This window comes from Haemaphysalis longicornis, unplaced genomic scaffold (assembly GCF_048455015.1).
Source record: "Haemaphysalis longicornis isolate Haplotype H1 unplaced genomic scaffold, Haemaphysalis longicornis Haplotype H1 scaffold_1, whole genome shotgun sequence".
Taxonomy (NCBI): Eukaryota; Metazoa; Arthropoda; class Arachnida; order Ixodida; family Ixodidae; genus Haemaphysalis; species Haemaphysalis longicornis.
In genome coordinates, this window is record NW_027526203.1 from 334,406,153 (window position 1) to 334,431,505 (window position 25,353).

The following is a 25,353-nucleotide window of genomic DNA, read 5'->3' on the forward strand; positions in this document are numbered from 1 at the left end:
GCGGCGAGGAGAATGGGGGAGAGACGTGCGGACTACGCACCTACGGCGGACAAGGCGAGTTAAAGAGATGCGCCGCATCTAATAATGTGTGATTAAGCAGCGTCAGAAATCAAACATATGGGTTTATGACACACCTAGGGCAAGGCGAAAAAGAAATAAAAAGGTAGCCTTACTCTTTTGAGCGAAACAAGCTGAGAAACCTCACAATTATTTTCATGCCTACTGCAACTAACAAGTTGAACAATGGGTAAATATGAATACTATGATCAGTTTTCTTTATATCAGGCGCTTTATTTTTCTAGAATGTAAAAAACAGCCATAATTATTTGTCTTTTTTCACTGCGGACTGCTACTCAACCGTTGATCGGACATTTAAAAAATGTGTTGAATGTGAGCTCATTTTTCCGAGTTAGAACAATAATAATGCAACACATGTTTAGCTTTCTAGAATACTCTGGAATTGAGTGCCATTTTGTGTAAATATTGCAAAAATTGACAAACATGATTTTTTTTTAAATGACGTCGAAAGGTGGACCTTTTTTTCCAAATTTTCATTTTTTGTCGCTTTTCACGAAGCGGTATTTTCATAGATTTCTTTTGAGGAGCATTTAAAAGGGTATGAGGTGTTCAGCAGCACCTCGTAAACACGTCTAAAAAACTAGACAGCTTAGACTTTAGGGCGATGCGTAAAAAATATTTTTTTAGAAGTGCCACTTTTGAACGACATTGCTCTCGCTACTAAGTTTGAGAAATATTTTCTCAAAAAATATAAATATTGCAACTTCAATTTTTACGAATCTAGCAGAAAAGTTTGCAAATATTTGTTTAAAAAATTAGGAAAATTTGGAAAAAAATGTCGCTTTGTTTTACGGGTCCCCAAAGTTGCCACACCGAGCAATGTGGAAAGTAGCCCGGCCCGGTCGTGGTCGAAATAATTTTGTATTAAATCAACTATGGCGTTACTGACTAAACTAATGCCAGTTCCATAGTGGGGATGCAGTGCTCTACACAATATTAAAGTTTAATCTCAAACAAAAAATGGTCATGGCGCCACTTTGGCTGTCCTTATCTGAACACACCCTGCTGGTGCTGGTGCGGAATACTAAGCCTTTATGCTCTCTACGACATCTAGAAGCCGCCAAGCCAGTCCAACCAGAGAGAGCCGCCGACTGCAAGGATTGCTACCCGAGTTCGGTCTTCTGCCAGAAGGGCTCAAGAGAAGGAACGCTGCAACCAACACCATGGCGCAAAAAACAACGTCGCCAATCGTCCGGCAGCAGCCCCGAGAACCGCCATCGTTCCGGGGAGCCGCCGCTGAAGACCCTGAAGAATGGTTGGAGAAGCTGGAGCGCGTCCGCATCTTCAACAGGTGGGACGACAAAAAAACTTTCCGGCATGTGTTCTTTTACTTAGAAGATGCTGCTTGAACTTGGTTCGAGAACCATGAGAGCTCTTTCACCGACTGGACTCAATTCAAAAGGGAGTTCCTTAAGACCTTCACTACCGTGGTGAGAAAAGAGCGAGCTGCGCTTTTGCTTGAAACGCGAACGCAGCACCCCAACGAAGGGGTCGTGATCTTCGTTGAGGAGATGAAGCGACTTTTTCGCCGTGCGGACCCCGAAATAACCGAAGAAAATAAGCTCAGGTTTCTAATGGGCGGAGTGAAGCAAGAGCTTTTTGCTTGTCTACTCCGTAACCCGCCGAAGACGGTGGCAGAATTCGCGTCTGAGGTGGCCGCGATGGAGAAGACGCCAGAAATTCCAACGAGGCAGTACGACCGCCCTGCCAACGCACTGTTCTCGGAGACCATCGGTGCCGGAACTGTTAGCTCCGATACATTGCACGAGACCATCCGAGCAGTGGTCAAGAAGGAGCTTCAGAAGCTTTTTCCAACGACGCCGCAACCTAAAGTGGCTTCCCTGACTGGCGTCATCCGAGAAGAGGTTCAACAGGAGCTGGGGACTTCTACGCCTTCAGAAGCACCCCGTCAGCCCCAAGCGATGATCTACTCCGAAGTTCTTCGTCAACCCCGCCCTGCTCCAACCCGTCGTCCAGAGGCGGAGCGATACCGCCGTCCAATGTCGCCCGCCCGACGCCCTGTAGACCAATACCAGACGCCAAGGAAGACCGAAGTGTGGCGAACGCCGGATAATCGCCCGCTGTGCTACCACTGCGGAGAGGCCGACCACATCTACCGTCGCTGTCCCTACAAGAGGCTCGGTTTGCGAGGGTTCTCCGTCGACGCCCCACACCCCCGATACGGCCAGCGCCCTGCTGAGATCGAAGAATACCTCTCCAACAGCAACCGAGGACCAGCCCGCTTCAACTGTCCACCGTCGCCCTACCCGTATCAGTCACCGAACCGCCGCGGCACTGCTGACATCTCACGTGGAAGGTCCCCCAGCCGATGCGGGGGAAACTAAAAGCAGCAAGTTCGGGAGGTAAAGTTGCACAACGGCGGAAAAATGAAAACCCTCCAACGACGCAGCGACTCGCTAAAGACCACGATTCACGACATGCCCCGTCTCCGACGACCCAATCTAACCCTGACGTGACTCCCGACCACGACGACAGCAAAACGGGGCGACGTGTACCCGACATGACCGAACCTGCCGATGAGAATACAACGAAGACCACGACGCACAGTGCCCGACCGTCAACACGCAGAAGCCGAGATACGACGCCACGACGCACCCGGAACTCGAAGAAGGCAGCGTCCGACGTTCAGCTGTCCATCGACGGCTTTGGAGTAGTCGCCTTCGTAGACACGGGAACCGACTACTCAGTCATGAGCGGACCTTTTGCGTCTAAGCTGAAGAAAGTTATGACCAGATGGGATGGTCCGCACATTCGCACAGCAGGAGGCCACCTCGTGACGCCAAGTGGAACGTGCACATCGCGCGTCACCATAGACGGCACAACGTACCCTGCGGCGTTCGTCATTTTGCCTAACTGCTCCCGCGACGTAATTCTTGGAATGGACTTTTTGACGGACAACGGTGCAATAATTGATTTATAGACCAAGTCCATAACTTTATCCTCCGATCCTCTATGACGCCGGAACCGAACCCCGAACACCGTGCTGCTTTAAGGATCGCCGATGATCATGTCACACTGCCACCCCGCGCAAGCTTGATGATCACCGTATACTGTGAAGATGCTATTCCTGACGTCGACGCTATCGTAGAGAGTGACCAAAGGTTGCTCCTCGACAGCGGTGTCTCTGTTGCAAGAGGCATTGCGCGCTTTTCGCAACGCCAATCCAAAGTTTTGGTCACTCATTTCAGCGAGGAATACCAGCGTTTAAACAGGGGCTCTGCAATTGCGTTCTTAGAATAAACGCAAGAAGCAAGTAACGTGATCGCGGTTGCCGACTTTGAACGCGCACCGGAAGATACCTTCAAGCTTCCGAATCCCTTCGACGTGAATCCGGCGTTACCGCAAGAAGAACGGAAGAAATTATTGGATTTGCTGCATCACTACAGAGAGTGTTTTTCGTCGAACTCAAAACTACGTCAGACACCTCTAGCGAAGTACCGGATAATAACCGAAGATGGAGCCCGACCTACCCGACAGTCACCGTACCGCGTCTCTTCACACGAGCGGGAAGCCCTCCTGACTCAAGTCGACGACATGCTCAGCGACGACATTATACAGCCATCGAAAAGCCCAGGGCTGCGCCGGTGGTACTCGTGAAGAAAAAAGACGGCACATTAAGGTTTTGGGTTGACTACCGGCGACTGAACAAAATCACCAAAAAGGACGTGTATCCCCTCCCCCGAATCGACGACGCCCTCTACCACCACTGCCACGCGAAGTGCTTCTCATCGATGGATCTGAAGACCGGCTACTGGAAAATTGAAGTGGAGGAGAGAGACCGAGAGTAGACTGCATTTATAACCCCGGACGGCCTATACGAGTTCAAAGCGGTGCCGTTCGGGTTGTGCGCGGTGCCAGCAACGTTTCACGGAGTCATGGACACGGTGCTAGCTGGCCTGAAGTGGCACATCTGCCTCGTATACCTCGACGATGTTGTGGTATTCTCCCGGACTTTCGCCGAACACCTTGCAAGGTTGCAGTCTGTACTCGAGGCCACCCGTACGTCGGGGTTAACGCTGAAGCCTGAAAAGTGCCGCTTCCCTTACGAGGAACTCAAGTTTTTGGGCCATGTCGTCAACGCCGTGGGAGTCCGGCCTGATCCGGCGAAAACTTCCGCCATGGCGAACTTCTCCAGACCGAAAGATAAGAAGGGCGTGCGGAGATTTCTCGGACTATGCGCATACTACAGGCGCTTCGTCGCAAACTTCGCCCGCAATGCACAGTCACTCACCCGCTTGACGAAAGATAGCAACCCTTTCAGCTGGGAAAATGCCCAAAAAACTGCCTTCTGCGAGCTGCACCAATGCCTGCAAAGCCCGCCTGTGCTCGCACATTTCGACGAAAACGCCGGAACGGAAATGCACACGGACGCCAGTGATATATGCTTGGGTGCCGTCCTCGTACAAAAGCAAAGCGGGTGCGAGAAAGTAATCGCCTATGCCAGCCGTGGTCTGTCCAAGGAAGAAAGAAACTACTCAGCCTCTGAGAAAGAGTGCCTCGTGGTTACATGGGCCATTTCAAAATTTCGCCCATACGTCTATGGAAGACCATTCAAGGTTGTGACAGACCAGCATGCGCTGTGTTCGCTCGCCAATTTGCAGGACCCCTCTGGCCGTCTTGGTAGGTGGCGCTTGCGCCTACAAGAATTCGACGTTACAGTAGTCTATAAATCCGGGAGGAAACACTCTGACACCGACTGCCTGTCCCGTGCCCCCGTCGACCCACCACCACAAGACTCCGATGAAGAGAGAGCGTTCTTCGGAGTCGTGACTGAGAGCGAACTGGCCGCCCAGCAGCGTGCCCACCCCGATCTACGCGTCATGATCGACTACCTCCAAGGATGCAACGTCGCCGTGCTCAGGGTCTTCAAACGCAACTTACCTGCATTCAGCCTGAAAAACTCCGTCCTCGTGAAAAAGAATTTCAGCTCCGGAACGAGAGCGAATTATCTTCTTGTCATCCCGGCAGATCTTCGCGACGAAATTTTGGAAGCGTGCCACGACGACCCGTCTTCCGGGCATCTCGGTACAGCTCGCACTAGTGGGAAAATCAAGATGAAGTACTACTGGCCCCGAATTGCATCCGACGTCACCCACTACGTCCGGAGCTGCCGTGACTGCCAGCGACGAAAAACGCCACCGACGAGACCCGCCGGACTTCTGCAGCCGATCGGCGTCCCATCTAGGCCCTTCCAACAGATTGGAATGGACCTTTTGGGCCCGTTCCCTACCTCCCGATCCGAGAACAAGTGGATTGTTGTAGCGACAGACTACATGACGCGCTACGCAGAGACCGCCGCTCCTCCGAGGGGGACTGCACAAGAAGTCGCAAAGTTCTTCATAAGCTAAGTTGTGCTGCGAAATGGAGCCCCGGAAGTCCTAATCACGGACCGCGGAACGGCCTTTACTGCGGAGCTGATGCAAGGGATATTACGCTACAGCAACACGGATCACCGAAGAACTACGGCCTACCACCCCCAAACAAATGGACTAACGGAACACCTGAACAAGACAATCGCGGATATGCTGTAAATGTACGTCGACGTTGAACATAAGACTTGGGACGAAGTGCTACCGTATGGCACCTTTGCGTACAACACGGCTATCCAGGAAACTACGCAGATGACGCCGTTCGAGCTTGTCTACGGAAGACGGCCGACTACGATGCACGACGCCATGCTTCCGCACGTAGAAGTCGACGACCTCAACGCCGACGTCCAAGGATACCTTCAGCGTGTGGAGGACGCCCGCCAGCTGGCTTGAGCTCGTTCAACGGACCAGCAGATGGTGGATGCGGGGCGCTACAACCTCCGACGCCGAGACGCCGAGTACCTCCCTGGGGATCGTGTGGTACTCGGTGACGCGGACTAAGTGAGAAGCTTTTGAGACGGTATTTCGGACCCTACCAGATTCTACGACGTGTCGGTCAACTTACCAACGAGGTGACCCCCGATGGTGATTCGGGAACATCACGACGACGCACGCGGCCCGAAGTCGTCCACGTGGTTCGCGTGAAAACCTTACTATGCAAGATGACTGACTTTTTTTGTTGTTTGTTCGGACTGTCTTTTATTTTAGCATTGGGTCGATGCACTCTTAGAGGGGGGGGGGGGTAATGCCGCGAACCATGTATGCGTTTGTTTATTTATTGTTTGTTTTTACTGCTGGGCCACGCCCGGCTGTGTTATCTGCGTTCCAAACGAAGCGCGTCTTACATTCTTTACTTTTATGCCGCACGGGCTATCACATTCAGATAAGCAGACTGTTTCGCCCTAACGTCACTAGCCCAGAATAATCTTCTGTGATCTACAACGTTCTGGATGTGAATCGACGGTTCCAGAAACACTTGCGCCGAAAGATAAAGCCTGCAGAGCAGACGCCGCGGTATTCGATTCGACGACACTCGCCTGTGCAAGTCACTTTGTTCACCGCTGCTTCGCCGCCTCTGTATTCTTTTGAGTTGTTAGGGGAGCACAAGTTCGCTCCAATAAACTTGCTTCTCCTTCAAGACAACTGCGTCGTCCTTGGCTTCGTGACAATATGTTTAAAACGGCCCCGATTTTATCAGCGCAGATACAATGAGTGGCTATACTTTTGCGACTGAAGCTTCAGAAATTTTCATTACCGTACAACACACGCCAGAAATCAAAGCAGGTGGATTATGTTGAGCGATTTGTTTTCGCGTCGTGTCCTCTCTTTACTGAGTAGTTTTCGCCTATAGCCACGTACAGTAGCCAACCGTTTTTTCGGTCTCTACAAATTCGGACTTGCTGGATATTTCAGACTTTTCGGAGGAACCGCCAGTTGTCACATAGGATTGATGTATATGAAGAATGGATATTGAGTACAAAATAAAGGCAACAGTTCGATCTTACGAACAAAATGTTCCGCAACAGAGCCACGCTGTGACTCCAGGACGACCACATTTTGAATCCTAAGCCACCTGGGTAGCTTCGTATTGGTTGGGGTTTGGCTTGAATTCCACCGGGGTAAGAATCTATGATCTTGAAGACCATAATTTTGCATGTATATTGCGGCCCAAGCAATCTAGAAAACCGTAAATGGGTGATACGTGGCCATATATTTCTATAGACCCCACTTATGTTAGGCACCAGGTGACGCTTGCTTTTAGCCAACATCTTCATCCGGTTACATTTCGCGAGTTTTCTGCTGTGAACAGCAACGTAGTGTTGTGCGCGGAGCTAACGGACGACAAGATCGTCCGCCAAGGTGCCGCGCTACCGCAAAACGACTCGGACTCCGACGAAGACGCTTCCGATCACTCGCAACCGCAGACGCAAGACATTGCCAACGCTTTTGCATTGTTGTCCGATGTTTATGAAGAAAATGTGATGTTTGCAGAGATGCAAGCAGGCGTTCTCACACGAATGAGTAAATTATGCAAGGAACCATTCACGACTTATTCAGTCCTGTTTAAATGAAATAAAGTTCGTTTTTGCGACTCGCGAATTTTTCGGACTGCTCTTTTATTCGGACTATTTATCGTTCTCCTCCAGGTCCTAAAAATCGGTCGGCTACTGTACATTAATAGTGTGCCCCACTCCTGGGCGCAATGACATTTTGGGAAACAAAATCGTAGCTCAGAGTGCCGCTGTGGCCGCACTCCGAAGTGCTATTTGCCCCACAAGTCCTGTGTCAGGTCACAAAAACACTGATATGAGAGTCACTCCGAAAAGTAGGGCGAACACCGTGGAGCTGACAAACAGATAACTGCACATTACTGTGCCGATAGACACCTCCAAGACAATAAAAATAGATTTACAGAAATGTCCATATATAGATCCCGAACAGGCCACACGTATGCTAGACATTCATATCTATTAAATGTAACAGAATCACGAGTGGGCCATAAATGAGGAGGAAATCTGACATTCCTTTATGTTTTAATTGAGCGGTCTGCGAAGGGGACGGGCGGCGACACTTCCGAAGCCTAAAACGTCGAGAATTCAGCTAATCCTTCGACTATTTTTTGATCTCGCTGATATCAGATAGTTAAAACACATCCATTAGAACATGTGACGCCTGTGACCGTAACCTCATACCTTCTAAGTACTGAGGGAAATACTCAGGGCCTGTGTGCGGCAAAGGAATAACTCGCGGAGCATGCATTGAGGCCCTTGCGCCTTGAAGTCTCCACCATTGTGAGGTTCTTGTACAGGCAGTCACAAAATAAAACGGACCAAGTGAGCGGCGCGCAAGAACTATCAGCGCGACACCTTCAGGCTCAGCACCTGCTGTAGAGATCCTGTGTGCGCAGCGGGTCCTTCGCTAGTCAATACATATCAATGTTATTGAATTCGGCCGCAGCACTTCGTAGCTCTCGAAAGTAACACCCGACAGCGCCTTATGCGGCAGGACGAGCGAGCGGAATGATTCCTGGCACCAGGAGGCACGTGCGAAGCCGTAGTCCCGTGCAGCTCCGAGATATGTTCGTCAGGCGCTCCTTTAATGCCTACGCATTCTTTTCTGAGCACACGACGGCACCAACTATGCAACACCCTGCTTCTGCACAAAAATGCATAATTGACGAACTTCAAGGCATTTAATCGTTATGTTAGTGTAAATGGAGATAACGAATCAGATGAATAGCAAAAAAACAGAAAACACACAAAATTAAAAAAATATAAAACTATGGCCATCCCTTTTAAAAACTAATGCATCGTGACGAATGCCCCGTGTCTAGTGTTCTCGTCCCATCAGACGGTGATCAGGAACCAGTGGTCCCTGGCGGCATCCTCTGCCAGATTGACGACAGGAGCTTGTATCTCGGGAAGAGAGCTGAGGAATGCGGCCTCTCACTGCTCATCACTTCTTATATGTATGCCTTGTTCAATGGCCTGTGTTTTATTGGAGCATTCCCAGACAATGTGTTGTAGTGCACCACTTGTACCTATACAGAGCGCGAGTGAGGGAACCTGTTTCATTGCAACCTGCGCTACGTAACTGTTTGCCATTTATTTAGTAATAAAAAATGTCTCTCTTTGCACCGGCATGACAAGACGAAGATTAAACTAAAGATCCGCGAAAAAAACAAACCGAAACATGAATAAAAATCACAAAAATAAACCAATTAAGTACACTCTGCATATGCGCAAAACTGCATCATTGCTGAATTTAACACGTTGGATCGTCTGAATAGTGTAAATATTGTTACGTGACGCTTGAAATACAGGTAAACGACAAAGACGACGAGAGACACTGGACGGTGCTCGGTTCGAGAAAGAAGAGGAGAAGGTTGATCGGTCAGCTTGCGAACTGTTCGTTTACGCGCTGCTGCATGCAACCATCGCAGATTGTGTGAACAACGCAAATACGCCTCAGTTTTATCCTAACAATATACAGTATTTCTTGAAGGAAAAGAGTTACAGATGACATCAACGTTTAGGTCTTAAGAGGTATGACGCGCGAGCGTTACGGCGGTGTCGAGGGAGCACTTTGCAACGGAGCTGCTGCATTTATCATTCATGTTTTCCAAGTACTAAAGTTTAGTGACGAGAGCTAGGCTGACCGCAATGGTTTTAATCACCACAGCCCCGGAAACTCGGATGATATCTACCCTCACGTGGCTTAAGGTATGGGAGTGAAAAGTTGCGAATACGGGTTGTTGGTGAGTTCGAGACGCAAGTATAAATGTGTCAAAGGTTAAAAGTGTTCATCGTGGTGGCCTGACAGAAAATTTTTGGCTTTATATAACACAAACAGAGGACAGGGAGGGAAATATTTTTGTTGAGTAAGATTTATTGAAAGTTTGGGAAACGGGAACAATGAGATGATAACTGCATATCGAATTTCGCTTGAACTGCATATCGAAATCGAATTTCGCTTGATTTTCGCTTGATGGTGGTGTGCGCGCGGATGGACGCGAACGGACATTGGGAGGTCCTAAGGTACTCCGCACCGTTACAGGCGAAGTAGTAAGCCGTTTGACTCTCGGGTACTAACTCAAGGTCGTAGCCCAATGGGTAAGACGGCTGACACTAACTCAGTCTGGTGCACAGGACACAGGCTCGAATCCTGCGGGTGCCTGTCAGTTTTTTTGCGATGGTAAATGCTATGCGCACGCACGCGGACGGACATTGTGCGGTCCTTATGTGCTCCGCACCTAAAAAGGTCGCGCAGGGTAGAAGCAGCTACCGACTTTGCCTGATCGAGGGACAAGGCTAGCTTTGTTGTCATGCCTTATGTACACCCGCCCAATTTTTTACCGATATCACGGAAGCGTCGAGCGTTCCGTCGATCAGCGCCGTATGATGGAGCGATACAACAAACTCGGCGAGAGTAACCGCATGCGCATTAAGCAACGGCCGCTGCTATCGTCTTCTGCTGGGCTGTTGGAAGAGCAGACAACCACCCCCGATTTTGTTTATTCGCTTATCACACTGCCCTCAAACCCGCCGTTAACGGGGCGAAGAGGGTAAGTGAAAGCAAGTGGTAACAGAAGTATGGGGTGGCTGTCGGCTCTTAGAACAGCCTACCAGACGACGGCAGCAGCGGCCTTCGCTTAGTGCGCATGCGGTTACTCTCGCCGAGTTTGTCGTATCACCCCATCATACGGCGCTGATCGACGGAATGGTCGACGCTCCCGTGATATTAGTAAAAAATTGGGCGGGTGTACATAAACCTTCGCACAATGTCAAGATGGTGGAGAATAAACACGGCATACGCTTGGTGTTCTTGGGCCAGCGAAAGTTGGCAGGTCTGTGCAGTCGCATCAACCAGCATACGCGAAAAAGGGCTACGTGTGGGACTAATCATGTTTCGAAATTCGTGCCTTGCGTTACACGTGCGATTATCACACCCCCTTATCCCCGTGTGGCAAAGCTTACATCGGTCAAACAGGCCGCTGTATTAATGATCGCCCCAGAGAGCACAAGGCCTCCCTTTCCACGAGTGACGGTGCTCATCTTCCGAGGCATTGCAGACAATGCGGGTGCACTCCTGCCTTTGGCAACGTTAGAATATTAGGCCGGGGAAGTACGAAAACCCAAAGGGAAATTTTGGTGGCTTTCTATATAAGGAAAGACGGAAACAATTGCGTCAGTGACACGTCAGTCACACGTCATAGCAAAGTGATGAGATTTATAAACGCTGTGGTCGCTTGATAAGATTTCGTTCATGCGACGCATGCCTTTTCACACATGCGGAATGCTGTTGCCGGAAGGTATCTCTAGTCATTGAAGTGTCTTGTTCGTTCAGTTGTTAGTGCCAGCTCGTCCTGTCGTTTTCTTCTACTGTCTGCTGTGTTTAGCGCTGGTTTTTAATTCATTTAAACCCCAGATCTTGAACCGGAATATCAGGGCCCCAGAATCAGCTCAGGCTGATCTTCAGGTAACAAGCTAGTCAGGGCAGCCTGTCATGTGTCATTATTGGTTGGATACGTAATGTTTGAGTAGTTCAACCCGGAGCTCATCCTTGTATATGACCAGGTTTCTCAGACAAAAGTAGGTGCTCGGCCGTATGTAAGTTAACGTCAGACATTTCCTATCAAACATCTTCACCAATATAGATTTGTAGATATTATAATAGTTTGTATCGTAAGCAGGGTTATCGATTCTTAAAGGATGAGATCCCCGTGTGGCACGGGGAAGGATGGTGTTCCTATACGTAGGATGTGGAGACGTTTTCCATATTTTTCAGGGAGGGAAGTATGGTAGTCGTGGTCATCAGGGAAGAGGGTATGCGAGTACCGTGGACCTTGATCAATTGCGGCACTCCCTTCCACACCCGTGCTCGCGTGTTAATGCAATGTGAACTTTTATCATTGTGGAGAAGCTTACTCAAGCTTTAAGGTATTCTTTCTGTCGCCAAGAGACTAATGGACAATTAAGCGTGTCTAATGAGGTTTAAACATCCATTCAATAGTCCGCTAGGAGGATTCGCAAGCGGATTGTCAGACGTGCGCTGTATCACGGTCTTTCCAGCGGGTGGTTGTCGGTCAAGCCGTGCCGCGTTACGGGAAAACCGTTGCTGCCTCGGCGTCGTTGAAGGCTGGAAAGGAGACGTTGCTGAGCACGAGGTCGCCGATTCGATTCCCGGCCGTGGCGGCCGATTTTCTGATGGAGGCGAAAAGCAAAAACCCGTGTGAACGAGATTTCGGCGCACATTAAAGATCCCCAGGTGGTCAAAATTAATCTGGAGCCCTCCACTACGGCGCGCCTCATCGCCTGCGTTGCGTCGGCGCGTTAAACCCTACAATCAATCAATGGAAAGGTGACGTCTTAAGATGAAGATGAGGTCAGAAGGTGAGACTGGCCGCTGTACTGCATCACACTTTGCTGTAGCACACGTTCTATTGTTGCTGCTTCTTTGATGAAGTCAGCAGCACTGGTCGGTGGATTACGAACAAGGCCTGCAAACTGCTGTTCCATCTCTCCTCTCGTAAAATGGCGCACCTTTTTGTCCTCGGGCATATTTGTGTCAGCCCGCCTAAACAGTCGGCACATGTCTTCGTCAAAGATAGCTCCAGTCTAGTTTGGAGCAGGTGGGTCCACTACGTAAGCGCCAAAAGCAAGCAGGTCTTCAGGACCCAAGTACATGGACTAGTACCCACTCAGTACATTGGCGAGGCTGCACACTAAAAAGCGGCACCAACTACGGAACCACCCCTTCTTCTTCCCAGAACAGTTCGTGCCACTTGGTTATGCTAGCAGGCATTCCAACTGCTGGTGCATACCCCTGCGGCGTAATTGCTGTTTGCAGTAGTTCCGTTATCGTAGTTCAAATTAAGAAAAATAAATTGACTGGCGCTGGTCATTTTACGAGAAGTATCAACCTGTGGACCACCAGAAAAACCGAGTGGATAGCACGATACGGCTCTAGGAGAAGGAGAAGGCCATTAACTAGATGGAGGGACGAAATATGAACATTCGGAGTGAAGGAATGGACTCGGGCAGCGCGTGATAGGAGCGGTAGTAGGTGAAGGGGAGAGGCCTTCGTCTTACATTGGACCAGATAGGCTGATGATGATGGTGAGGTGCTAGGTATGGGACACCGTACGTGATGGACTAAGGAGAAGTCTTCGTTGGATGTGTGTACGATCCGCTTTTTAAAACCTTGGCTGATGTGGACATGCATCGAATGAGGTGTGAAATTTGTAGCATTCGCTCTGTAGATGGTGTACGGGGGAAATGGCCGCACCACCTGATTGGATGGTAAGTGTTGTGACTTCCTCATCTTCATCCCTTCTAGCAGACGACGCTGATTATCATCATTTCATTACGCTTGTCACGAGCTGCCACATGCTCATGTGGCTGCGTCGGCTCGCGCCACTTCTTTTTACAGATTCCATTAAAGCCTCATCGCATCACGACGTGTCGCTCCGCTTTCTGAGCATCGCGCCGCAGGTGGAGGACCCAGAGGCCCAACACATGGTTCCGAAACCCGGGACTTCTAGACGGCGCCAAGCCCATCGACGCACGGAGCTGCGAAAGCCGAGGAAAAGATGTGCTCCTGCGATCTTGGCGAGTTCTGAGCGGCGTGCGACCGAATGGAACGCAGCTTCGACGACGACGCAGCCTACGGGCGCAACTGGATGGCCTTCTAACGGAAGCGGAAGGCCACATAAGTGGAAACAGAGAGGCGATGGCAGGAGCGGTGAGTGTACTGGTCGAACGAATGAATGCATTTAATGGCCAGATAGAGAAGTTGGACGAGGCGATCTTTGAAGAGACACCGGATGACCTAGTAGACAGCGAGACGACAGATGCGGGACAATACCGCGACAAGGTTGTCAGCGCTACCGCGAACCTTCGTTTCAAGCTGCAAGAATCCCAGTCTTCAACGCTACGTCCGACGACCGTCCACCCATCACCGACTGGCAAATGCAAGCTTCCCCAGCTAGAGCTTCTCAAATTTGACGGGAACCGCAGCTCGTGGCAGCCATTCTGGACGCAGTTTTCGGCGGCCGTCCACAACAACGACGAGCTCAGCACGCTGACAAGTTCAACTACTTGAGCAGCCTCATGACTGGAGCAGCTGCATCGGCCATATCTGGACTGCAAGCGACCGAAGAGTGCTACAAGGACGCCATCGAAATATTGAAGAAGCGCTTCGGAGATGACCGCATCATTGTGCAAGATCATCTGCGAGGCCTCCTGGACCTGAAGCCGGTGTCGTCATCTGACGTCCTACAACTGAGGCACCTTTACGATCGGGTCCAGGTTCATATCCGAAGCCTCAAGGCGCTTGGCACAAGCTCCACGACCAACTGCACCATGCTGCGTGAAATCCTGCTAAGGGTACTACCGACAGACATGGCCCTGCGGTTCCATGAGGGGCGCAAGACGCCATTTTCCCCAGAATGGCGCTTCATCGAACCCACACGGCGACTCATCCGGTTTAACGGCCTACCCCGACCAGAAGCTTCAAGTGCTTCTGGAATTCTTCGACCACCAGCTTATGTGTCAAGAGGCTGTTGCTGAACGCGCGGAACAGAAACTTCATCGCACACCAGAGAAAGAAGCACGAAAACCAAACCACCCGTGTGATGTTCGCACGGCAGCTCTCAGTGAACCGGCCGCAGCAGTGCTTCTTTTGCCACTCTGGAGCACACTCCTCCGAAGAATGTGAGGCCGAAGAACTCAGCCTTTCGTGCAAAAAGGAGATGCTCGCCAAAGCTGGACGATGCTTTCATTGTCTCAAGAAGGGTCACTTGGCGAGAGATTGCAGAAGCCAGCAAAAATGTGGCAAGTGCACGAGAAGGCACGCAAGATCCGTGTGCCACGCAGACAGCACTAACAACGACATGGAGAACGTGACGTCTGTACCGGTCAACCTGGTCGCGAAACAAGCAGGCTCCGTCGTGCTGCTGCAGACACTCTCAGCCACAATAGCAGGCGCGAAAACGTCAGGGTGCTACCGAGTTCTGTTCGATGGAGGAAGCCAGCGGAACTTCATTACTGCCAGTGCTTCTGAACAACTCGGTTGCAAACCGCTGGGTGAGGAAACGTTGACCGTAGGTGTGTACGGTGGTCAAAAAACGCAAAAAACAATGAGAAAGGTGCGAGTCCTCTTCCTCGCTGCAAACAGAATACGTCAAATTTCTATCGAAGCGCTGGAAGTGGATACGATATGCAGTGAAAATATTCCTGTACCAGGAGAGAGAGCTTTAGCGGAAAGGAACAAAATACACCTGGATACGCAGCCCCTTTCAGTTCAAGGAGTAGAGGATAACCAGATTGCGGTCCTTATTGGGTCAGATTATTATTGGGATCTGGTAACCGGTACCGTAAAACCTGTGCGCGGAAAACTGAAAGCCATAGAGACCAAACTAGGATGGACTATACAAGGCCCATTGCCGGTAGCAGACGATGTCATTCAGTGTGCCAGTGCTGTTGTGCGGCGATCGTCCATCGAATATGGAGTGGTCTCGAAACTTTTCCCTCATTTCTGGGACGTTGAAGGCATAAGAGCCAAGACCCGAGACGGACGAGTGACGAACAGCGATTCCGTGCTGCCGAAGTCAGAGCGCAACGCCCCTATTAAAGTCAACCACACATCGGCACAAGCCCACCAACCACTATCGAAAGTTAATGGGATACCTTTTCGAGCTACGTCGAGTCCTGTCCTTATAACAGCGAACCTGAAGCCCCGCATTCAATCTGGGGGAAACCGCTACCTACGGGCAGACCGACTATCACAAGATCCGATGTGCATGAACCATCCGCTCATAGGAGCCGACACCAATGAAGAAACAATACAGAAGAAAAAAGCAAGAAACATCCTTCAAGAAGCTTCCACGAACTTTTGTGAACCGGCCAGTAATAACCCTGTTGTAAACGCCCCCTAGAACAAGGAAGGCCTCCGCCAGAAATACCCCTCTGCTCGCCTCCGGGAACCCTAGAAGTGCTGAGGCCTCGGTGCAACAAGCAGCTGGGCACCTCTTCGTTCAAGGAACGGGGTATCGGTCACGTCATCGTGGAGCACCAATGCACTATCGAGGCGTAAAGAATACTGCAAATCTTCGTGAACGAGTTTCTCCAACCTCATCCGAGTGGAGAAGACAAGCAGAAAAAAAGGTGAAAGCTCAAGACAGAAGATTTTATACCGAGCCCAAAGAGAAACGTCAAGTCAAAATTTACGGGTGGCAGACAATGAACAAAGGAGAAGAAACCAAAATTCTGAGAAGTTTAGTGAGGAACAGAAGAGGATGCAAAACGTCCCTCCCCCGAAGGATGGACACCTGCAAACAAAGTTTTCCCTGCTCAGCAGCTTCCCATGCGTCAGAAATCGTTATCTCTCCTACATTCACCGAACGAGTGACTTCAAGGATCGAGTGGTTAGGCACTGGAAACACCGATGGCGAATACAACGTTGTTTGGAGGTTCCGGAACTGATTCCAGCGGCTGCACATGCGACCAAACTTAGGGAACAACACAGCGCAGTGCTATTAGTTGGAAGACAGCACCAAAGATAGCTCTGTTGTCGTTCAGCAAAAACTCATCGGCGGACGCAATGGGCATCGTTAGGGTGTACTAAACTTTTGTCCAGCGACATCACGGTGAAGAGATCCGTACAGCTACTCCACCGTTTGGAAGCCACCTAGCGTCATTTGTCGGCGGTGGAGACTGTTGGGACTTCCTCGTCTTCATCCCTTCTAGCAGACGACGCTGATTATCATAATTTCATTACGCTTGTCACGAGCTGCCGCATGCTCATGTGGCTGCGTCGGCTCACGCCACTTCTTCTTCCAGATTCCATTAAAGCCTCATCGCATCACGACGTGTCGCTCCGCTTTCTGAGCATCGCGCCGCAGCTGGAGGACCCAGAGGTCAAACAGTAAGGTTCAAATCACGTGCGGCAGGTTGGTTATTTGGTGCCATGGAATGGGAGTTCGAAATCTGGAACAAGAGGTCGTTTGCTGCATTGCGTATGTTTTTATATGCGAAGCATCTCATGGTCGGAGCTGTGTCCCTCCCTTGTCGTCGTAGATCCGCCGTTGTTCCACCCCACTGCGCATGCTCGGCTTGCTGAACGCCCGGTGGTGTCTTACCCTTCTATGGCTCTTAGAGTGACAGTGTTGCCGGTGTCTTCCTGGGCCTGCACGAGACGAGCACGTTTCCCCTTTATGGGCTCTTGGAGCGACAGTTATGCCGGTGTCTTCCTGGGCCCGGACGAGACGAGCAAGCTTCACGCGCCTTCGACGTTTCATCGTCGTCAGCAGCGGCGTACGTCGGCCAGTCTCGGCGGGCCGTGATTACAAGCAGCCCAAAACGATCCGGAGAACGTGCATCAACCTCATCTTCAGCAACTTTAGGGTTCATCCACTACAACAACCCTTGACTTTACATTTAACAGACCATAAGGCGGTCATAATCAAAGCGGAACGCCAACCACAGCTCGACGTCACCTACGTTGAACATGATGATGATAATGCTTACATAAAGACAAACTCATACCACGTACAGCGTCTCTCTCTCACTCTCTCTCTCTATCTCTCTTTAATGCATCTCCACTCTAACACCCCCTACCCCCCTCCAATAAAATTGATAGAAGAAAGACTGATAGAAGATGATATCATTGCCAGTTCCTTGTTACTTACTTTTTCTCCAGTGTATAAGGACCAATTCCCTTCTTGTGCGCGGCCCATGGCCCATAGAAGTTCGCCCGTTAGCCTGCAATATACATGCTTAATTGGCGCAGTCGTGGCATGTTGTGACCATTACTAAACCAGAGTGGCCAATCCTGCTCTGGTGAGGGAGACTGTTACCGGAAATGGTCGCCGGGATTAGGCCGCACCCCAAGCCTCCTTCTCGCCCTTCCTTTTTAATATTATTATGTTGCCGCTTGCCTGGTATCTCGGCTCTATACCTGACATGCACTTTCTAATGTACGCGGACGACATCACAGTGTGGACTGCACACTCAGACCTGACTCGGCAAACCGCGTGCCTTCAACAAGCCTTGTGTGACACGCAGAAATGGTGTGAATATGCTGGCTTAACACTTTCCACCGAGAATACAGCTATTCTGCCTGTGGCCAGTGCTTGGGGCCGTCGCCGACTGGAGGTGTCTCCAATCTCATTACGACTCTGCGGCCGACCTGTACGCACTGCCACTTCACTTCGCGTGCTGGGGTTAGAAATTTATGCGTCTGGGTCAGCGTCTATGTGGTTACGTTCCGCTCGCCAAAAAGCAGGACAGATGCTTCACCTCATCCGACGCATCTCACAGAAGTCTGGTGGCTCCTGTTCCAAAATAGCCCGTCTATTGGTGCGGTCTGTACTCCAGCCTCGGCTAGTTTACCAGGCCCAATTCCAACAGCTGAACCAGGCGGAATGGGCTCGACTTGAGGGAATTGACCGAGCCGCAATGCGTGCAATTACCTGCCTCCCTAGCATAACACCGATCCCTGCTCTTCAGGCTGAAGCTCAAGTTAACACCTTGGATGAGCTTGTCCATCAGCGTCGGTCCGCCCGCATGCATAAACTCACCTTTGTTGCTGAGGCAGCGGCGTTAGGAAACTACATGGGTCGTTCGCTACCCACATCTCTAACCTGCGCCGTTACCAGGCCACCTTGGCTATACACCAGGTGACCGACAACAGGCCACTAACGCGACTGCACAATTGGTCCAACGGACATTCTGACACGCTGTTCCCGGTCGCACAAGAACTGGCGGCTGATTCTCACCCCCAGGTGGTGCAGGCATTTGTGGACGCTGGGGCCAAGGCCGACGTGGTGACCACAACACTCCAATGTCCTTCCCAACCAGAGTCCTGTCAAACGTGCTTCTACGAAACACGCCGCACCCTTCCGTCCATGCTGGCCGAGCTTACGGCCATCCGGGACGGCTTGCAAGCACTAACTGCCGCACTTCATCAAGCCCCTGGAGGTACTACTTTACAAATTTGCACAGACTCCACGGCGGCAATACGTGATTTACGTCGAGTAAATAACAACTCAGCTGTCTCGAGGGACATTCACGGCATACTGGACACGTACCCCTGCCCTTTGCGGCTCTCGTGGGTCCGGCGAGATACTCTCCCCGCTCACATTACGGCGGATGGTGCCTGCCACACTGCATTTATTCCACGACCATTGCCTTTACTGCCACTAGACACCCCAGAACAGTTTCTCCAAAGGAAAGAAGATCTTCGTCGCGCCACACGAGCTCTTATTCCACCGTGTGGAACGGACCTCCCTAGCAGACTCGCTCGCTGGGAGGAGGTCTTGCTGCGAAGACTTCGTGTTGGTGTAGCCCTCTCTCCCGCCGTTACCCGGGAGTGGCCACCACGTTACCATGCCCCGTTCGCTCAGAACTGCCCCTTTTGCACGGCTCCTGCCGAAGAGGCGGACACTGAACATTTGCTGTGGACTTGCCCTTCATTGGAAGCGGCGAGAACAAGACACCTCCGAGGCACAGGCCTCCACCCTGGCAGACCACCTGACCTTCATCGGTGGATTTGGGGACCCCACCATCGCTCCCTGCTTGAGTTTCTTCGCGAAACGGGGGTTAATCTATACCTGTGACGCAGTATTTTATGCCAACGGGCATACTATCGCAAAAAAAGCCTCCTTTTGCAATTCCATCAACATGAGGATTTTTTTGTCCGGTTGGAACTGCGCGGCACCAGTATTCGAATGCGCTATTGATGTCTAGAGCGAGGATACAGTGGTTGTGATGCTTCGGTAGGTTGGTGAGAAGATCTTCCTCGATCTACAGGAGGACGTCTTAGGTAGACAGTTTAGGTCGGAAGCCGTACATCGTCTCTGGGAAAAGGCTGTTATCTGCAATATAGGCCGTAAGGCGATTATGAACTATGTGTTCAAGCAGCTTCCCAAGGCATGAAGTCAGGGAGATAGGACGCACGTTTGGTATGTCGACTGGTTTGCTAGGCTTGGGAATCAGTGAGATGTCAGCGTGGTTCCACGCGGGCGGAAGCGCACCTTGTGTCCAATGATCATTGATAAGATTCAGGAGCTGGTCGAGGCTGGCAGGAGGAAGGTTGGGTAATAGACGATCCGTGATTTTGTCATGACTGCTGTGTTGCGGGTGAGGTTGCGGATCGCTGCCTCGAGTTCTTCGTTGGTAAGGCGTGTGCAGCGTTGCTTTAGGGTCCCCAGTACAGTTTGAATAAGAAGGCAGGTGAGTCTAGGGATGAAGTTTGCACTTTTGTAGTAAGGTGTTGAGGAGGTTTGTTCATCTCCTGGGAACGCATACATGAGTAGGCGGATGTTATGTTAAGTGGTAGACTTCTTCTCTCGGGTACCCATTAGGGATCGAAGTAGGTGCCAGGTTTTGCGCGTACTAAGCGTTCCTTGCGGGGGGCAAAATTGGGAAGCGCCTTAGCGCTTGATCCTGCAATCTGCCGCCTGAAAGATACCTCACTGTACTGGTGCTTCAGCATAGAAACTTTTACAGCTTGAAGAAGCACAGTACGGCGTATTCTGAAGTGAAATTACCTAGGTGCATAGATGCAAGCTTCCTATACAGTTTTCTAACGTGCCGTGAGTTTAGCGCTACATCACTGCTTTCGGGCGCGATGTGGCAGTAAGGCATGCTCCTTGCTTGCCATCGTGCAGCAGTACTCTTTGTTGGTTTGTTGTGGTAGCTTTCCTCGAGGCAAGCGCGGGTGCTCCTGTTGAGATCAGGAGGCTTAAGCCAGGCACTTGTTAACGTAATGAGAACCATTCCCTAGGCTTCGTGTTGGTTTTATGCTGAGAAGGCTTTCAGGTTTTGCGTGAACATAGAATCGCGTGCAACGGTAGAAGCGTGCCGACTTTCTTTGTCCATCTGGCAGCTTGCACGGCACACATATCAAATTATGTTTACAATATAGAATAATACTGCATATTTGGTGTCATGACTGAAGCAGTGGTGGCTCATAGAGAAATCTAAGTAATTGCAATTTTAGTACAGTAGTCATTTCTTTGATAACGTCTGATTAAATTTTTATAAGCACTGAAAAATTAGAAACGAGCCTCAGTGCGTGGTGCTGCCGAACATTGATAAGACTTAATCGCCACCGAAAAATGGCCTAGGCAAAGGAAGGCTTTCGGTCCGGTCACCCGATGTCGCCTCGCGTCGAGTTAGCATAAGTACCTAGCGGCATGCAAGCGAGAGTTACCTCTGTAGGGACGGAACTTAAAACTGTATAATGTATGAAAATATGAAGAACACCGTTAAGGTACGGCAAACAAGGGTGCGACAAACCATTTACAATGAAGTAAAGGGCAGCACGACAGCGCCCAAGTTCTGTCTAAAATTCTCTTTAGCACCGCTCGCAGCGTAACGTGCATACATAGACACAAATTAAGCCATCAAAGTTCGCGCGCGGAACACGTTTTCAAACAGCAGTCAAGTTAACCTAGCAATGCTTCACCTCCCCCTCGAGCAGATACACCGAATGCAGACTGAGCCCTACACGCGGGCTACTTCACCATCGGACCTCGCTATGGATTCCGTCGGAGCTAACCGATGTGCTGCGTGAGATGAAATCAACAGCCCAGATGCGTGTCTTCGAGTCACCGGCATAGCGGCACACAAGACGAAATACGTTCCCCTAGTCTTTAAAAAACATACCAAAGGCAGCAAACGACCTCTTGTTCCCGATTTCGAACTGCCATTCCACGGCACCAAATAACCAACACACCTACCGCACGTGATTTGAACATTACCATCCAATCAGGTGGTGCGGGCATTTCCCCCGTACACCATCTACAGGGCGAATGCAACAAATTGCACACCTCATTCGATGCATGTCCACATCAGCCAAGGTGTTAAAAATCGGATCGTACAGACATCCAACGTAGACTTCTCCTTAGTCCATCACGTACGGTGCCCCATACCTAGCATCTCATCATCATCATCAGCCTATCTGGTCCACTGTAGGACGAAGGCCTCTCCCATTCTCCTCCACCCGCTCATATCACGCGCTGCCCGAATCCATTCCTGCACTCCTAATGTTCCTATTTCGTCCCTCCATATAGTTAATGGCCTTCTCCTTTTCCTAGAGCCGTATCGCGCTATCCACTCGGTTTTCCTGGTGGTCCACAGGTTGTCACTTCTCACAAAATGACCAGCGCCAGTCCATTTCTTTTTTTTAATTTGAACTACGATAAAGGAACTACTACAAACAGCAATTACGCTGCAGGGGTATTCACCAACAGTTGGAAGGCCTGCTAGCATAACCAAGCAGCACGAACTGTTCTTGGAAGAAGAAGGGGTGATTCCGTAGTTGGTGCCGCTTTTTAGTGTGCAGCCTTGCCAATATACCGAGCTCTGTTCTTGCGAATCGCTTCCCTCTGCTGTGACGTTTTAGTAGTGGTGCTGGGTACTAGCCCATGTACTTGGGTCCTGAAGACCTGCTTGCTTTTGGCCCTATCGCAGTGGACACACCTGCTCACAAGACGGGCCGACGCCTGCGAGGCTTGAAACCGGAGTTGAGGCCCCTCACCACACCTATCAGGTCAGACATGACTTCGACAGCGAGCAGCAAGCCAGATGGCAGGAATGGCTCTGCCTTTTGTCATCGCACACCTAAATCATTTCACGGCGATAGCTTTGAGGACGAAGATTGGCTTGATAGCTTTGAACGCGTGTCCTCATTCAGTGAACGGGATCATGATTGAAAACTTTGAAATGTATATTTCACTGTGGAGGGTGCTGTTAAGACCCGTTTCGAAAAAAAAGAGTCTGCCTTGAACACCTGGCAGGAATTTCAAAGACAGCTCTTAGCTATATGCCGCAGCAGCGAACGAAAGGAGCAGGCTGAGAGCATCTTTCAATCCCGTGTGCAGGGTCCAAACGAGACTGAAGCCATGTTTGTCGAAGACATGTGGCGACTGTTCAGACGGGCTTACCAAAATATGCCCGAGGACAAAAAGGTGTGCGATTTAACGAGGACAGATGAAACAGCTGTTTGCAGGCCTTGTTTGTAATCCACCGGCCAGTGTTACTGACTTCATCAAAGAATCAGCAACAATAGAGCGTGCGCTGCAGCATCGTGTGATGCAGTACGGCCGCCAGTCTTGCCTTCAGACCTGATCTTCATCTTAAGACGTCACCTTTCCAGCCTTCAGCGACACTCAGGCAGCAATGGTTTACCAGTGGCGCGTCACGGCTTGACCGATGACCACCCGCTAAAAAATACCGTTATACAGCTCCCCTCCGACAATCGACCCCTGTGGTATCACTGTCGTGAAGCTGGTTTCATTCTGCGCCACTGCCCCTATTGCCGTATGGAAATACGAGGGTTTTCGCCGGACGCCCCTCGATTTCGTTGCGGTAAACCTCCTCCAAATGTGCAGGAATGCCTAACGCCTAACCTGCTTCCTTCGTATTCAGCGCCGCAGCGACGCCAATCCAGATTTTTCTCACCACGACAATTCACCTCCCCTTGCCGCCCAATATCTACGACCATGACTGAGACGGCCGAGACATCCCCGAGCCCGCGCCGGGGAAACTGAAGACGGCGTCCTCGGGCAGTAGGGCTTCCGCCTCTCAAACATCCCAACATCCTCCACCGACGCGACCACGTCCACCAGAACCCGATGACTCAACGCAACCGATTAGACGACCCGACAATGATCCCGTCGTTATCTCGACAACACAACTCGATGATCTCACAGCAGCTACGAAATTGTACCATAAAGACGATGGTGGGGCTTATGCTGAAATTCCGGTTGTTCTCGACGACTACCCATTGACAGCTCCATCCCGTGGACACCAGTGCTGGTTTCTAGTTGATGAGCGGCCAGCATGCTAGCGAACTACAAGAAGTTATAACACCATGGCACGGCCAACACATTCGCACGTCTGGTGGCCATCTGCTTACATCGGTCGTCGTGTGCATCAAAATACGGTAGTCTTATTAGAACCAAAATACGGGAGGCTTATTTGCCGGCGCGCTTCCTTGCCCTCCGAGACTGTTCAAGTGTCTTTTTCTCGGATTAGACTTTCTTCATAAACACGGGGCCGTTGTGGACCTAAGGGAGCTACTGCGACCTTCTCGAGCAAGCGAAAGGTTTAAACCGAAAATGTGCCGTGCAGTATGGCATTACGAAGGTCCGATGGTGACGTGACACTGCCTCCACGAGCGAGTGTATTCGTGTCTGTCGAATCCGAAAGGGACATCAAATGCGGAGTAGCCTTAACTAATCTCCCCCTTCTGTTGGAATGACAGATCTGTGTTGCTCTGGGAGTAGTTGGAGTTCCACAATAATCCGACGGAAATAGTCATCGCGAACTTCAGTGGCGCACCTCAGCTACTAACCTGGAACACAGCTGTGGACTGTCTCACCGAAATAGGGGACGTGGAAGCTTTACAGCGTGGATGACCTGGGCCCACTTGCATGAACAAACATGCTTATTGGCAGTCTTATTCGCAGTGCAGTCTTATTCGCGTACTTCATTAAGTCCGCGAATAAGATTCGGACCAGTGGGCCTGCTCGAAAGCACTCAGGCCAGGCTACAGAGCGGTCTTATTGAGGACTATAGGAGCAGTGGGTACCCAGGCAAACACGAGAGAGGCCCATTAGGGAAAAGCGGTGAATACGCCTCAAAACTGCCTGTTGCCGTCGCCGGCGTTGGGCAAGTGTTTATTTCGAACCATAATTGGATAAATTCACGAAATGATGACAATCAGGCGGCGTATTTGGGACTTGTCACAAATACTTTACAATAATCCGCCATCCTTGGGACGCCAACTCACGCGGCCGGGCCTCGGTCGCCCGGCCGCGTAAACGAAATCATAAACAAAAAAATTAGGCCCATCTCCCCGCGAGGGGGACTCGAGTAAATGCGTCGTATAGGGGTGGGTGTATTGCGTTAACGTTTAGTGTTTGGGGAGTTGGTGGTAGTGAATGCGTTGTATCAGCAGCTTCTTGACGTAGTTCGAATGAGTCAAGGATATAAGGCGCGTTCGTAGCCTCCCATTCTGTGTCGGCTTTGTGGCGCAGTGGGTAGAGCACCATGTACATTGCGTTCCGCCCGCAAGGTCGAGGGATCGAAACCAGGCGCCGGATAGTATTTTTTTATATAGTGTAGGGGGACGGGTGCGGACAACAACGGTGCGGACTACGACGGACGTCAGCGCGGGTGACATCGTGAGTTACTGAAATGCTCTGTATTTAAAAAGATCGTCTACTGCGAGGTGTGGGCCCATGCATCGCCGCCCGAGCAACCCACTGGGCTGACGTGAAAAGCATTCACGTTGTCTCACGTTGTCGCAACACGACTCGTCCTTTTCATCTCACCGGGAATAAGACAGCTTCGAATGGGCTTCAAGTTCATCG